The sequence below is a fragment of the Equus przewalskii genome, chromosome 1 (assembly GCF_037783145.1).
Source record: "Equus przewalskii isolate Varuska chromosome 1, EquPr2, whole genome shotgun sequence".
NCBI lineage: Eukaryota > Metazoa > Chordata > Mammalia > Perissodactyla > Equidae > Equus > Equus przewalskii.
The window spans coordinates 128,174,162-128,189,927 of record NC_091831.1 but is presented as its reverse complement, the minus strand read 5'-3'; the positions used below and the strand labels follow the sequence as shown (position 1 = coordinate 128,189,927).

Here is a 15,766-nt window from a genome sequence, read left to right as displayed (position 1 = left end):
TAGCTCAGGGCCCGTCTTCCTCAGCAACAAGAGGAGGATTAGTGGCAGATGTTAGCTCAGGGCTAACCTTCCTCAAAAAAGAAAAAAAGAAAAAGAAAAAGCAGGTCCTTTGCAATTTTCATCACCATCTAACATTTCAGAAATTAATACAACAGTGATGTGTCTCAAACTGTACTAATTAATTTTTACATAAATTCCATTTAATTCTACTTGTTACTTTACATTTAGTTACCAAACAAAAATGATATCCAAAGGCTGCACAGGACTATGTTGTATTATACACATTAAAGATGTCATACAAAAATAACACTTTTCATCTACAAAATTGTCAAAGATGAAAGAAAATCATGACGCCCAACATTGGCCAACTCCAGAGAAACACTTCCATGACTTGCTGAGGGGGCTGTACCACCTCTACAGAAAATGTTCATTTATCAAGACCAAAGGAAGAAATAATAATGTACATATATTAAACCGTAAGGAAAGAAGTTTCCTAAGGAAATAATCAAAATATTTAAGAAGTTATAGCAGAAAATATCTGAAATAACCTAAAAACCAACAACAGAGATGTAGTTAAATAATTTGTGTGTTATATAGCTGTTAAGTAACTATCTGATAACATGAAATAATTTTCTCAATGTTAACTGAAAAGAGGATACTAAATCATATAATTCAAATTTTATTTAAAAAATATACTTTTTATATATCACAAATAATCATAGAAAAAATGGAAAAGAAAGTTTAATTGCGGGGCTGGCCCAGTGGCACAGCGGTTAAGTTCACACGTTCCGCTTCTCAGCGGCCCGGGGTTCGCCATTTTGGATCCTGGGTGCGGACATGGCACCACTTGGCACGCCATGCTGTGGTAGGCGTCCCACATAGAAAGTAGAGGAAGATGGGCACAGATGTTAGCTCAGGGCCAGGCTTCCTCAGCAAAATGAGGAGGACTGGCAGTAGTTAGCTCAGGGCTAATCTTCCTCAAAATGAAAACAAAGAAAGAAAGTTTAATTGCTAATAATGATTACTCTCTAGGAGGTAGTACATGTTTTTATTTTGTTCTTTATAACTGTCGCATATTGTTCAAATTTCTTTTACAATACTCACACATAAAATAATCACATAGGGCCAGCCTGGTGTCATAGTGGTTAAATTCAAGTACTCTGCTTTGGCGGCCTGGGGTTCACAGGTTTGGATCGCCGGCATGGACCTACACATCGCTCATCAAGCCATGCTGTGGAGGCATCCACGTACAAAATAGGGGAAGATCGGCACAGATGTTAGCTCAGGGTAAATCTTCCTCATCAAACAAATAAACAAATACATCATCATAAATTATTTGGGAAAAAACAAAAATCAAACCAAAGATCTTGTTCCCATCTCTAAAATAGTGATAAAAACTGAGATACTAAGAAAAAAAGTATTTTTAAATAGGAAAATAATAAATAGTACACATTATATTTTATGACAAGAGAATTGAAAAAACGTATATAAAGAAATAGAATTTAAAGAAATGCACACCAAACTGCTAAATTTTTCAATGGAGATAAAATTACAAGCACTTATACCTTGTTAAAAATTTGCAAAATATTGGAAATTTCTATAATGACTGTTTTACCTTTCTAAACAGCTGACCTTAATAAAGAGTCTTACAAATGCCATTGAAATAAAAAATGACATTTGCAAGGAAACATTAACGTAAGAGTTTAATGAAACTGCCACCATAAAAACAAGTAGTTACTGGTTAGAAGTACACATCATGTCAAAGTTAAGACTTTATTTATTACACCTTATGATATTGCAATTAAATTACATTAGATTCACAATGTTTTAGAACTAGCAATCATATGTATGCTAAAGTTACATATACTATAGTCCTTGAAAAAGTACTTTAAGTTCTATAATGACCTGCTTTCAACAAAGATATTTCATTATTTACACACCAAAACACATGTGAACAGCACATATTACTTCTTTCTGGGCACATCACAGACTATTTTCAACTCAAACCAAGGTCTGAGGCCTCTGGTCACTCTAGTCAAAGACAAAATTAAATTCTCTGAACACTGGGAGTTGGTGCTGAGGATGTGAGGCATCCTCCAAAAGAGGAGGAGCGAACTCAGAATCATGGCAGAGTGAGTTGTTCCCTTTGTCTCGCCCCTGTAAGTTACAACTAAATGGACATTCATTAACCAGAAGAGGATTGCTCGCACAGCACAAAACGTCTGAGAGACCCAGAGAGCCATGCACCTGAAGGTAGGTGGACTGGATCCCTAGGAGGCAATAGAACTAGGTGAGTGCACATCACATTAATGAATATATGTGCACCTAACACAGGATCACCAAAGTATATCAACAACTATTAACAGATCTAAAGAGAGAAATCGACAGCAATACAATAACAGTAGGAGACCTCAACACCCCACTTACATCAACGTATAGATCATCCAGACAGAAAGTCCACAAGGAAACAACATCCTTAAATGAAATACTAGACCAGATGGACTTCATAGATATATGTATATAGAACATTCCATCCAAAAACAGCACAATACACATTCTTCTCAAGTGCACATGGAACATTCTCAAAGATAGGCCATATGATGGGAAACAAGGCAGGCCTCAATAAATTTAAGAAGACTGAAATCACATCAAGCAGCTTTTCTGAACACAATGCTATGAAACTAGAAATCAACTACAAGAAAAAAGCTGGGAAAGTCACAAGTATGTGGACACTAAGTAACATGCTACTGAACGACTGGATCAATGAAGAAATCAAAGGAAAAATTAAAAAACACCTGAAGACAAATGAAAACGAAAACAGAACATACCAACTCTTATGGGATGCAGCAAAAGCAATGGGAAGAGGAAAATGTATAGCAATACAGGCTTACCTCAACAGGAAGAAAAATCTCAAATAAGTAACCTTAAACTACACCTAACAGAACTAGAAAAAGAAGAAAGCCCAAAGTCAGCAGAAGGAGGTAAATAATAAAAATTACAGAAGAAATACATGAAATAGAGACTAAAAAAACAATAGAAAAGACCGATGAAACTATGAGCTGGTTCTTTGAGAACATAAACAAAATTGAAAAACCCTTAGCCAGACTCAGTAAGAAGAAAAGAAGGGTCAAATAAACAAAATTAAAAACAAAAGAGGAGAAACTAAAATGGATACCACAGAAATGCAAAGAATTATAAGAGAATACTATGAAACACCATTTGCCAACAAATTGGACAACCCAGAAGAAACGGATAAATTCTTAGACTCATACAGCTTCCCAAAACTGAATCAGGAAGAAATAGAGAATCTGAATAGACCAATCACAAGTAAAGAGAGTGAAACAGTAATCAAAAACCTCACCCAAAACAAAAGTCCAGGATCAGATGGCTTCTCTGGAGAATTCTATCAAACATTCAAAGAAGGTTTAATAACTATCCTTCTCAAAGTATTCCAAAAAACTGAAGATGACGGAACACTTCATAACTCATTATATGAGGCAAACGTCATGCTGGTAGCAAAATGAGACAAGGACAACATAAAGAAGAAAAATTACAAGTCACTATTGCTGATGAACACAGATGCAAAAGTACTCAGCAAAATACTGGCAAACTGAATTCAGGAAAACATTAAAAGGATCATACATCATGATCAAGTGGGATTTATAGCAGGCACACAGGGATGGTTCAACACCCACAAATCAATCAGTATGATACACCACATTAACAAAATGAGGAATAGAAATCACATGATCATTGCAATAGATGCAGAGAAAGAATTTGACAAGATTCAGCATGCATTTATAACAACAACTCTCAATAAAATGGGCATAGAAGGAAAGTACCTCAACATAATAAAGGCCATATGTGACAAACCCACAGCCAACATCAGACTCAATGGTGAAAAACTGAAAGCCATCACTCTGAGAACAGCAACAAGGCAAGGGTGCAAACTCTCGCCACTCCTATTCAACATAGTAGTGGTGGATTTGGTCAGAGCAATTAGGCAGGAGAAAAGAAACAGAAGGTATCCAAGTTGGAAAGGAAGAGGTAAAATTCTCACTGTTCACAGACACGATTCTATATATAGAAAACCCTAAAGAATCCACCAGAATGCTATTAAAAATAATCAAGTATAGCAAAATTGCAGGGAACAAAATCAACTTACAAAAACCAGTTACATTTCTATACACTAAGAATGAACTAGCAGAAAGAGAATACAAGTCCATTTACAATCGCAATAAAAAGAACAAAACATCTAGAAATAAGTTTAACCAAGGAGGTGAAAGACCTAATCAAAGAAAACTATAAGACATTACTGAAAGCAGTCAATGATGACATAAAGAAATGGGAAACTATGCCTTGCTCATGGATTGGAAGAATTAACATATTTAAAATTTCTACATTACCTAAAGCAATCTGCAGATTCAATGCAATCCCAATCAGAATCCCAACGACATTCTTCAAAGAAATAAAACAAAGAATTCTAAAATTTATATGGAACAGCAAAAGACCCTGAATAGTCAAAGCAATCCTGAGAAAAAGGAACAAAGCTGGAGGCATCCCAATCTCTGACTTCAAAATATACTACAAAGCTATAGCAATCAAAACAGCATGGTACTCGCACCAAAACAGACACACGGATCAATGGAACAGAAGTGAGAGTCCAGAAATAAAACCACATGTGTATAGACAGCTAATCTTCAAGAAAGGCACCAAGAGCATAAAATGGAGAAAAGAAAGTCTCTTCTGTAAATGGTGCTGGGAAAACTGGACAGCCACATGCAAAAGAATGAAAGTAGACCCTCGTCTTACACCATATACAAAAATTAACTCGAAATGGACTAAAGACTTGAATGGAGACCTGAAACCATAAAACTGCTAAAAGAAAACATAGGCCATAAACTCTGACACCAGTCTTAGTAGCAACTTTTTGAATACCATGTTTTCTCAGGCAAGGGAAAAAAAGAAAGACAAAAGCTATTACATCAGACAAAAAAAGCATCTGCAAGGCAGAGAAACTATGAAAAGATAGAAAGACAACCCACCAACTGGGGGAAAATATTTGTAAATCATATATCCAACAAGGGGTTCATTTACAAAATATATAAAGAACTCATACAACTCCACAACAAAAGCAACCTTATCAAAAAGTGGGCAGAGGATATAAAGAGACATTTTTTCCAAAGAATATATACAATGGCCAACAGACACATGAAACATGTTCAACATCACTAATTATTAGGGAAATGCAAATCAAAACTACAATAAGATATCACCTTACACTGTCAGAACGGCTAAAATTAACAAGACAAAAAATAACAAGTGTTGGAGAGAACGTGGAGAAAAGGGAACCCTCATACACTGGCTGGTGGGAATGCAAACGTTGCAGCCACTATGGAGATTTTTCAAAAAATTAAAAATACAAATACCATATGATCCAGCTATCTCACTACTGGGTATTTATTCAAAGGACATGAAATCAAAAATACAAAGAGATCCATACACCCTTATCCTCATTGCAGCATTATTCACAATAGCCAAGACGTGGAATCAACCCAAGCGTCTGTCAACTGATGAATGGATAAAGATATAGTGTATGTGTGTATATATATATATGTAATATATATATATTATATATATGTACACAATGGACTACTACACAGCCATAAAAAAAGACAAAATCATCTCATTCGCAACAACATGGATGGACCTGGAGGGTATTATTTTAAATGAATAAAGTCAGACAGAGAAAGACATGGTATGTGAATTCCAACATTTGTATAGTGATTCAGAGAAACTAGAGGATTGGTCATGAGCACAATACAGTCTACAGAAGCTGATATACAATAACTTACAGCAGAAATTACACGTTATAAATCAATATGACCTCAACAAAATTTTTAAAGAAAGAAAATAAATTCTCCCAATCCTATAATTGGTCATCCTGCATAACAATGTGGAGAATCAATTCCATTTTATTATTAAAGATTAAGTGGACTCAATGTTTAGCTCCCCCCAAATAAAGAACATTTGATGATTCTGAATAACCAACTCAACACACTTTAATACATTTTAGTACCAAAAGAAAACCAAAGGCACACGCTCTTGTGTACAGGGACGAATGCCTCAAATGGAGGAAGTGAGTGTAAGAACTGAAGTAAGGGCTAGAAATTGTGGATTCCGATCATAAATAAGCCAGTCACCCAAGGTAACAGTTATTATTTCAAATTTCTCAGCCATATAGTTAGACTTATTAAAAAATAAGTCATTCAAGCTTTGAAAAAAAGAATTAAAACAAATTTTTTAACCAAAGAAAAAGAATTCATTGTCGAAACCAGGGTGTACATAAAGACAAATCCCAAATCCCAATGGCCTTGAAATTAGTACCATTAAGTGGGGCAACTTAGAAAGATTTAAAGTATGTTTAGTAACCAGAGGAGGTTATTTTAATATCAAAGATGTAAACCTTAGTTTAATCATAGCTGAGTACAAAAAGAGAGTTATGCTGTTAGTACTGTCCTAACAAGAAGGGTACATACAATACAGCCTTGCCCATGAAATGATTAAAAGTGTGCAGTTCAAAAACAAGGATAACGGTTAACCATATATACAATAAAAACAGAATATGTTATTTACTATTAATCATTTATTGATTAAAATATATTAACTCAAGATATATTTAGGTATATTAAATACAGAAATACAGTAAAAAATGTGGACGTACTACATGAAACAATTTACATTTAATCATTCTCAAATATTTCTATAGTAAATACATAACTCCTACTTTAACCATGTTAGTCCTAGTCCTTCCTTACTTCATTCAACAATCATCTTGGTTATGTGCTTGTTTTTTGGATTTTAGCATTTTTATCTTTTCTTATCTGAAAAAGCAATATTGCTGACATTCTTCATTTGTTAAGTTAAAACTAAGATGAAATTATGTTTCCAGTTTTTAAAACTTATGACACTGAGTGAAGTTAATGATAAGAAAAATGATGAAAGTGTTTAACAGCAAGATTTTGGAATTACTATATGAAAAGAGCTTGCGGGGTAGAGGGTGTGTGCAGTGGGTGGGTTATACTTCAATTTCTGGAAATATAGCGAATTGAAAAGAGAAATTGACAGTTCTACATTAATAGTTAGAGGCTTCAACACTCCACTTTCAATAAGAGAACAAAGCAGACAGAAGATCAACAAGGAAATAGAGTACTTGCACAACACTATAAACCAACTAGACCTAACAGACATATATAGAACACTCCACACAACAAACAGAATACATATTTTTCTCAAGTGTACATGGAACATTCTCCAGCAGAGATAATATGTTAGGCCACAAAACAAATCTCAATAATTTTAAAAGACTGAAATCACACAAAGTATCTTTTATAATGGAATGAAACTAGATATCAATTAACAGAAGAAAAACTGGAAAACTCACAAATAGGTAAAAACTGAAAAACATACTCTTAGACAACCAGCCGTTCAAAGAAGAAATCACGGGACTGGCCCTGTGACCCAGTAGTTAAGTTCACGCACTCCGCTTAGGAGGCCCAGAGTTTCCCTGGTTTTGACCCTGGGCACAGACCTAGCACCGCTCATCAAGCCATGCTGAGGCAGCGTCCCACACAGCACAACCAGAAGGACCTACAACTAGAATATATGACTATGTACTGGGGGGCTTCGGGGAGAAGAAGAAGAAAAAAAAAAAACAAAAGATGGTTCTTTGAAAAGATCAATGAAAATTAACAAACTTTTAGCTAGACTGACCAAGAAAAAAAAGACAGACGACTCAAATTACTAAATTCAGAGATGAAAGTGGGGACAATTCTACAGACCTTAAAAATAAAAAGAGACTACTATGAACAATTGTATACCAACAAATCAGAGAACCCAGATGAAATGTACATGGTCCTATAAACACATACAGTTACCAAAACGATTGCAGAAGAAATAGAAAATCTCAACAGACCTTCAACAAGAGACTGACTCAATATTCAAAAGTTCCCCCAAAAGAAAAGCCCAGGACTGCTTGGCTTCACTGGTAGATTCTACCAAACATTTAAAGAATAATTAACCCTTTTCAAACTCTCCCCAAATCCAGAAAAGGATAGAACATTCATTCTATGAAGCCAGGATTACCTTGATGCCAAAACCAGGTAAAATATCACAAGAAAAGAAAATTATGGATTAATATCCTTTACAAATACAGATATAAAAGTCCTCAACAAAATACCAGCAAACCCAATCCAAAAGCATATTAAGAGGATCACACATTATGACAAATTGAGATTTACACTAGGTAGGTAAACTAGGAAAATAAAAACATAATATGGCACATTAGCAGAATGAAGAAAAACCATACGATCATCTTTACCAATTCAAAAAAAAATTTGACAAAACCCAACACTCTATCATGATAAAAACACTCAAATTATAGGGGGCTGGCCCAGTGGCGCAGCGGTTAAGTTCGCACATTCTGCTTCTCAGTGGCCCGGGGTTTGCTGGTTCGGATAGTGGGTGCGGACATAGCACCGCTTGGCACGCCATGCTGTGGTAGGCGTCCCACGTATAAAGTAGAGGAAGATGGGCACGGATGTTAGCTCAGCGCCAGGCTTCCTCAGCAAAAAGATGAGGACTGGCAGTAGTTAGCTCAAGGCTAATCTTCCTCAAAAAAACAAACAAACAAACAAACAAAAACACTCAAACTATAAACATAAAAGAACTTCTTCAACATGATAAAGGGATTTTATGAAAAGTTCGCAGCATACTCTATGGTGAAAGACTGAAAGCTTTCCCTCTGAAATCAGGAATAAGACCAGGATGCTCTGGTTTGCCTCTTCTATCCACCACCACACTGGAAATTCTAGCCAGAGCAATTAGGCAAAAAAAAAAAAAAGCCATGTACACTGGAAAACAGAATCAAATTCTCTCTATTCACAGATAATATGATCTTACATATGGAAAATCTAACGACTACACACTCAAACATTATTAGTAAAAGTTATTATTAATAAATCAGCACAAAAAATCAGTTGTATTTCTGTACACTGTCAATGATCAATCTGAAAGCAAAATTAAGAAAACAATTCCATTTATAATAGCATCAAAAAGTATAATAGACTTAGCAATAAATTTATATAAAGAGGTGTAAAATTGTACACTGAAAACTAGAAAACATTGCTGAAACAAATGAAAGAAGACCAAAATAAATGGAAAGACATTCCATTAGAAGACTTAATATTGTTAAAATGGCAATACAATTCAAAGCGACCTACAGATGAAATGAACCCCCTGGCAAAATCTCAATGGCCTTTTTTGCAGAAATGGAAAAGCTGCTCCTAAAATTCACACAGATATTATCAATCTCTGCTCTGAGGTGTATAAATCATGGAAGTCGGGTCATGTCCTCACAACAAGAAAACTAAAAAACAAGATCTCTTCTTTCATCCCTCAGAGAATTGAGGTCACAGGGTAAATCACAGCCCTGAAAACTGGAGAGAGAGAAAGATAGGGAGAATCACGGCTTACTGGATGCAAAAGCCCAAGAGGATAAGCCCATTGCTGGAGATATTATTTCTTTTCATAAACCCTACAAACACGGAGAGAGTAGGATGAAATATTTAAATTGATGACAGAAAAAAAAACACCAACACAGAATTCCATAGTCAATGAAATTATCCTTCAATAGCAAAAAGAGAAATAAAGACTTTCTCAGACAAACAGAGGGAATTTCTTGCCAGTAGATCTACCTTGAATGAAATGTCAAAAGTTCTTCAGAGAGAAGACAGATGATATACATAAAAAACTTGGATCCACATAAAGAATATTAGAGAGGGAATAAATGAAGGTTAAATGAAATCTTTTCCTCTTTTTCTTAATTGATCTGATAACTATGGGTCCAAAATAGGAATAGCAACAATTAGGTGACTACAGCTTATGTATAAGTGAAATGAATCACAGAAACGTCATAAGGGACAAGAGGAGGAATTGGAAATCCTGTTATAAGGTATCAGCACAAACCATGAAGCAGTATAATGTTATTTGGAAGTGGACTTAGATTAGTTATAAATGTATAACGCAAACCATAGGGTAACCACTAAAAAAACTTAAAAATTCATATGCAATTGCAAGGGACAAGAAAGTAGCCAAAAATACAATCTCAGAAAATCTTGAAAAACAGAATTGGCAGGCCACACATCCTGATTCAAAATTAACAGAAAGCTACAGTAATCAAAACAGTGTGGTACCGGCATAAAGACAAACAGATCAATGGAATAGAACTGAGAGACCAGAAAATTCATACATCTATGACCAATTGATTTTCAAGAAGAATGCCAAGACCATTCAGCGGGGAAAGAATAGTCTCTTCAACAAATGGTACTGGGACAACTGGATACCCATATGCAGAAGAATAAAGTTGAACACTAACCTCACACTGTATAACTCAAAATGGATCAAAGATTTAAATATAAAAGGTAAAACTATAAAATTCTTAGAAGATATACAAATGGCCAATAAGCACACAAAAAGATGCTCAACATCACTAGTCACTAGAAAAACACAAATCAAAACCACAAAATACCACTCCACACCTATTAGCATGGCTATAATCAAAAAATAGAAAATAAGCATAGGTGAGGATGTGGAAAATTATAATCCTTGTGCATTGCTGATGGGAATGTAAAATGATATGGCAGCCATAGAAAACAGTTTGGTTGATTCTTCAAAAGAGTTAAACACAGAATTACCACATGACCCAGCAATCCCGCTTCTGGGTATACAAGCAAAAAAAGTGAAAGCAGGGACTGGAACAAGGATTTGTGCATCCATGTTCAACAGCTTTTCAGCTGGGGAAGATGAAGACATCTGGAGGGAGTGGTGATGGCTGCACAGCAATGTGAATGTACCTAACGCCACAGAACTGTACACTTAAAAATGGTTAACGTGGTAAATTTTATGTTACATATATTTTACCGCAATCTTTTTAAAAAAGCATGGGAAGAGAAGGAACCACTGTGTGAATGTGTGCAGTAAGCACTTAGGATATATGGCAGCTTAAGATAGACAGCTACATTTAATGAATACTTAAAATGTGAAATCTGACCAATTAAAGTAAAAACGCTCTACAAAAAAAAAGGGCAAAGGACTTGAATAGATATTTCATCAAAAAAGATATACAAATGGCCAATAAGCACAAGAAAAGATGCTCAACATCATTAGTCATTGAGGAAATGTTAAATCAAAACCACAATGAGATACCACTTATACCAACTAGGATAGCTGTAATTTTTTTTAAAAACGGCACAAAATAACAAATGTCAGTGAAAATTAGAACCCTTGAAGACTGCCAGTGAGCATGTAAAATCGTGCAGCCACTGTAGAAAACGGTTGGCAACTCCCCAAAAAGAATTACTGTACAACCCAGCTATTCCACTCCTAGGTACATACCCAAAAGAACTGAAAACTGGGGGACCGGCCCTGTGGCTGAGTGCTTAAGTTCTCAGCTCCGCTTCGGCGGCTCAGGGTTTCACTGGTTCAAATCCTGGGCGCAGACATGGCATCGCTCATCAAACCATGCTGAGGCAGGGTCACACCTGCCACAACTGGAAGGACTCACAACTAAAAATAGTACACAACTATGTACCAGGGGGCTTTGGGGAGAAAAAGGAAAAATAAAATCTTTAAAAAAAAAAAGAACTGAAAACAGGTATCAAACAAAAACTTTAAAAAAAAAAGAACTGAAAACAGGTATCAAACAAAAACTTGTCATCAAAGTTCTTAGGAGCACTATTCACAATAACCAAGAGGTAGAAACAACCAAAAATGTCCATCAACTGATGAAAGGATAAACAAATGTGGTATATCCATACAATGAAATATTATTCAGCCATAAAAAGAAATGAAGTATTGATACATGCTACAACAAGGATGGACCTAAAAAACATTATGCTAAGTCAAAGATGCAGACACAAAAGGTCACATATTATATGATTCTGTTTATACAAAATATCCAGAAAAAGTAAATCCATACAGACAGAAAGCAGACTAGTGTTTTCCAGGGGCTGTGGAGAGGGAGGAACAGGATAACTGCTTAATAGGTTTGGGGTTTTTCCTTTTGAGATGATGAAAATCTTCTGGAACTAGATAAACATTACAGTTGCACAATACTGTGAATGCACCAAATGCCACCAAATTGTGCACTTTAAAAGGGTTAATTTTGTTATGTGAATTTTAGCCTAATAAATAAGAGGGTGCAAGAACAGATCTGATACTATCTTACGAAAACAATTACCTCCAAACATGTCAACTTATTTCACTACTTACTGCTTCTCTAAACTAAAACAAAATAACACTGAACTATTTCTTAAAAACGGCCGTAAGATTAAGATGCTTCTGAGCTTTTTCTAAACCACAGTATTTTTCTAGAGAGGGAAGAGTGGTATTATAGAAAGCTTCTCAGGCATAATTTACTCACAGACTTAATTACTCTAAAAGTCTAAAAGACAATTTTTAAAAGCTGGATGAGGTGGCTCTTCTAATTTAGTCACCATGAGCAAAAAGGCCAAACAAAACCCGGAAACTCAGCTATCACAAGTTACTTCAAACTGTATACCTTAAAAGCACACTACAAAAATTTCCACTGATTATTTCTCACAACCACTTTCACAAAATAGTTTCAAACGGGCTAAACGACTTGCCCTGTTACCCACTGTAAGCACTATTTCCATTCTGACAGTGACTTCTCCTTGCTATCTGTCACCTAGGATTAAACTTTTCTGAGTTGGTCTTCTCCTTTATCTTTTGGTCTCCAGATATTATTAGCTATTTCTCCAAAAGAGGCTATCAGAGGTAGAGATACGTGAGCCTGACATGCCATCAGGCACTGTCACCAGCAGTGTGAACTTTGGAGGTAATCTTCCTTTCTTTGCCTCATTGCCTGATCTGTAAAACAGAAATAGCCACATTTCAGTGGCTTGCTGTGAGAATGAAAGAAGATAATGTGTCCAAAGCATTTAGCATACGGCCTATACATAAACTCAATAAACTGCCATCATTGTTACTACTATTCTGTATTGCCAGTAATACTTCAATAAAACAGGCCCTCACTGCTGCTAGATAATGTGTATATCTCCTCAACTGGCTTCCTTCATTCCTGTCTTTTGGTAGTCCAAAGGATTCTGCACATCACCATCAGATTCACCTTGCTACATGAAAATACATCCTGTTACTCCCCAGCTTAAAAAATCTTCAATGGGTCCCTACTTATTATGATATCAAATTTAACTGCCTTTGCCTGACTTTCACTATCCTCTAATAAAAGCTGTTCTCAGGGCTGGCCTGGTGGTTTGGCAGTTAAGTTCGCACATTCCACTTCTCGGCAGCCTGGGGTTCACTGGTTCGGATCCCAGGTGCGGACATGGCACCGCTTGGCAAGCCATGTTGTGCTAGGCATCCAACATACAAAGTATAGGGAGATGGGGATGGATATTAGCTCAGGGCCAGTCTTCCTCAGCAAAAAGAGGAGGATTGGCAGTAGCAGTTAGCTCAGGGCTAATCTTTGTCAAAAAAAAAAAAAAAGCTGTTCTCAAACTTTATTGTACGTCAGAATCATATGGAGTGCATGTTAAAACACATTGCTGGACCTCATCCCTAGGGTTTCCAATTCCATAAGTCTGGAGCAGAGCCTCAGAATTTGCATTTGAAATAAATTTCCAGGTGATGGTAATGGTGCTGATTGAGGAACCACACTTTGAGAAGTACTGCTCTAAAATATGAGCCCATTCTGCCTCCTTAAACTTATTTCTCTCTACTCCCTACCCAGTACATATTGCTTGGACTGGATTAGTCTTTTCACAATGCCCCATTCTCCCTCCCCGTTTAACTTTGCTGCCACAAAACACTTTTTTGTCTACCCAAATCATACCCAGCCTATAAACCTGTGGTTCTCAAGACTGCCTACCCATTACAATCACCTCGGGAAGCCTCAAAAAACTATGGATGCATCACCCCTAAGATTTTGATTCAATTGGTCCTGGGAAAAGTTTGCCCAGGTGATTGTAAAGAGGAGCCAGAGTTAAGATCCACTACTTTACCTTCAATTGCCTTCCCATCAGAAATATGAACATTCACTGAATTTTCTCCCCTCTAAATTCCTACAGTATTCCCAGATTATATCATCAAGTTTGCACTTAGTTACACATCAGGTTGTATTACTCTCTATCTTTCATTTTAAGTCTTGTTTCTCCAACTGGTTGATGATCATATCTTCAATTTCTATATTCCTACAGTACTAGTATGGATAAATACACAGTAGGAACTCTGTGGTTAATTCTTCCTTGACTGTGAATTCAAATTAGAACTCAGAGCTTTAAAATATTCCTAATCTGTCCAATTCAAGAAACTATAGGAATGGTGTCAGCATCATGGTATAATGAGCTTTCCCAATAATCTCTCCCCTCCAACATACAACAAAAAGGACATTCACACTCTAAAAGAAGACATCCAAACACAACACACAAAACGTTGGAGAGACCCACACAGGCATACGATGGAGGGCAGAGAGGCTGGAGCCCTCCTCAGAGGAGACAGAACAGGGTAAGAGAAAACTTCACTCCCTCCCATAAAGACCGTGATCCGGGACCATGGAAGGCCCACAAGAGGGAAGGAATGGGGGAGGGGACGTTCATTCACAGGAACATCAAGGATGCCTGGTGGGCTCTTGCAGCCTAGAGGGAAGCCCTCTACTGGGAGGAAAACTTTCACAGGGGGTGACCTTATCAAGCCAACACCCCAGGAGAGCAGATAGCAAGAGCAGAAAAAGAAAACCCCCAAGAGCAAGCAGGAGAAAGCACCCGTCCCCCAAACCATGCAGCCCGGCTCCAGCACCTGGGATTTCGGCTGAAGGTAGAGGGCTCAGAATATGCACCTCTTGAGACTCATCCAGTGGCGACAGGGAGTAACTGTGATCAAATAACACCAGGCTGTGAAAACACAGAGCCACTCCCTCTAGCAATATCAAACATTATATTAGATATCCAGACCAGAGAGAAAATGAGAAGTACTCTGAAATCCATCCTGAGGACACAGAAATATGTAATCTAAATGACAAAGAATTCAAAATAGCTATCATCAAAAAACTCAATGAGTTAAAAGAGAATGTAGAAAAACAATTCAACGTGTTCAGGAGCTACTTCACAAAAAAGATCGAAACTATAAAGAAGAACCAATCAGAAATATAGAGAGGAAAGACACAATGGAAGAAATAAAACAAAATATGGATTCTCTGACGAGTGGACATCATAGATGAGTATCTCAACATAATCGAAGATAGACATGTTGAAATGCTCGAGATAGAGGAGGAAAGAAAATTAAAACTAAAAAGAAATGAAGAAAGTCTCTGAGCTACATCTGGCTCAATTAGGAAATGCAACATAAGAATTATAGATATTCCAGAAAAAGAAAAAGAGAATGGAGGAGAAAGTTTGTTCAAAGAAATAATAGCAGAGAACATCCCAAACCTAGGGCAGGAGATGGAAATCCACATGGAAGAAGCTACCAGATCTCCTAAATATGCCAATATAAAAAGACCTACCGCAAGGCATATAGTAGCAAAACTGGCAAAAGTGAATGACAAAGAAAGACTACTAAGGGCAGCAAGGCAGGAGAAAATAACCTACAAAAGAAACCTTATCAGGCTTTCAGTGGATTTCTCTGCAGAAAACTTACAGGCTAGGAGAGACTGGAATGACACATTCAAATC

The 15,766-nt window shown here is 36.5% G+C and overlaps 1 protein-coding gene across 32 annotated transcripts in view; it reads right to left on the bottom strand.

The window, feature by feature from the left end:
• The window catches only part of CSNK1G1 (casein kinase 1 gamma 1), a 189,558-nt gene that overhangs the window by 158,176 nt on the left and 15,616 nt on the right, over positions 1-15,766 (bottom strand). The window contains exon 2 of one of the 32 annotated variants that reach the window (XM_070577253.1): positions 1,105-1,231. The exons of the other annotated variants lie outside the window; for them this stretch is intronic. The gene's annotated coding sequence lies outside the window, so the exon portion shown is untranslated. The remainder of the gene's footprint in view (positions 1-1,104; positions 1,232-15,766) is intronic. 32 annotated transcript variants of the gene reach the window in all.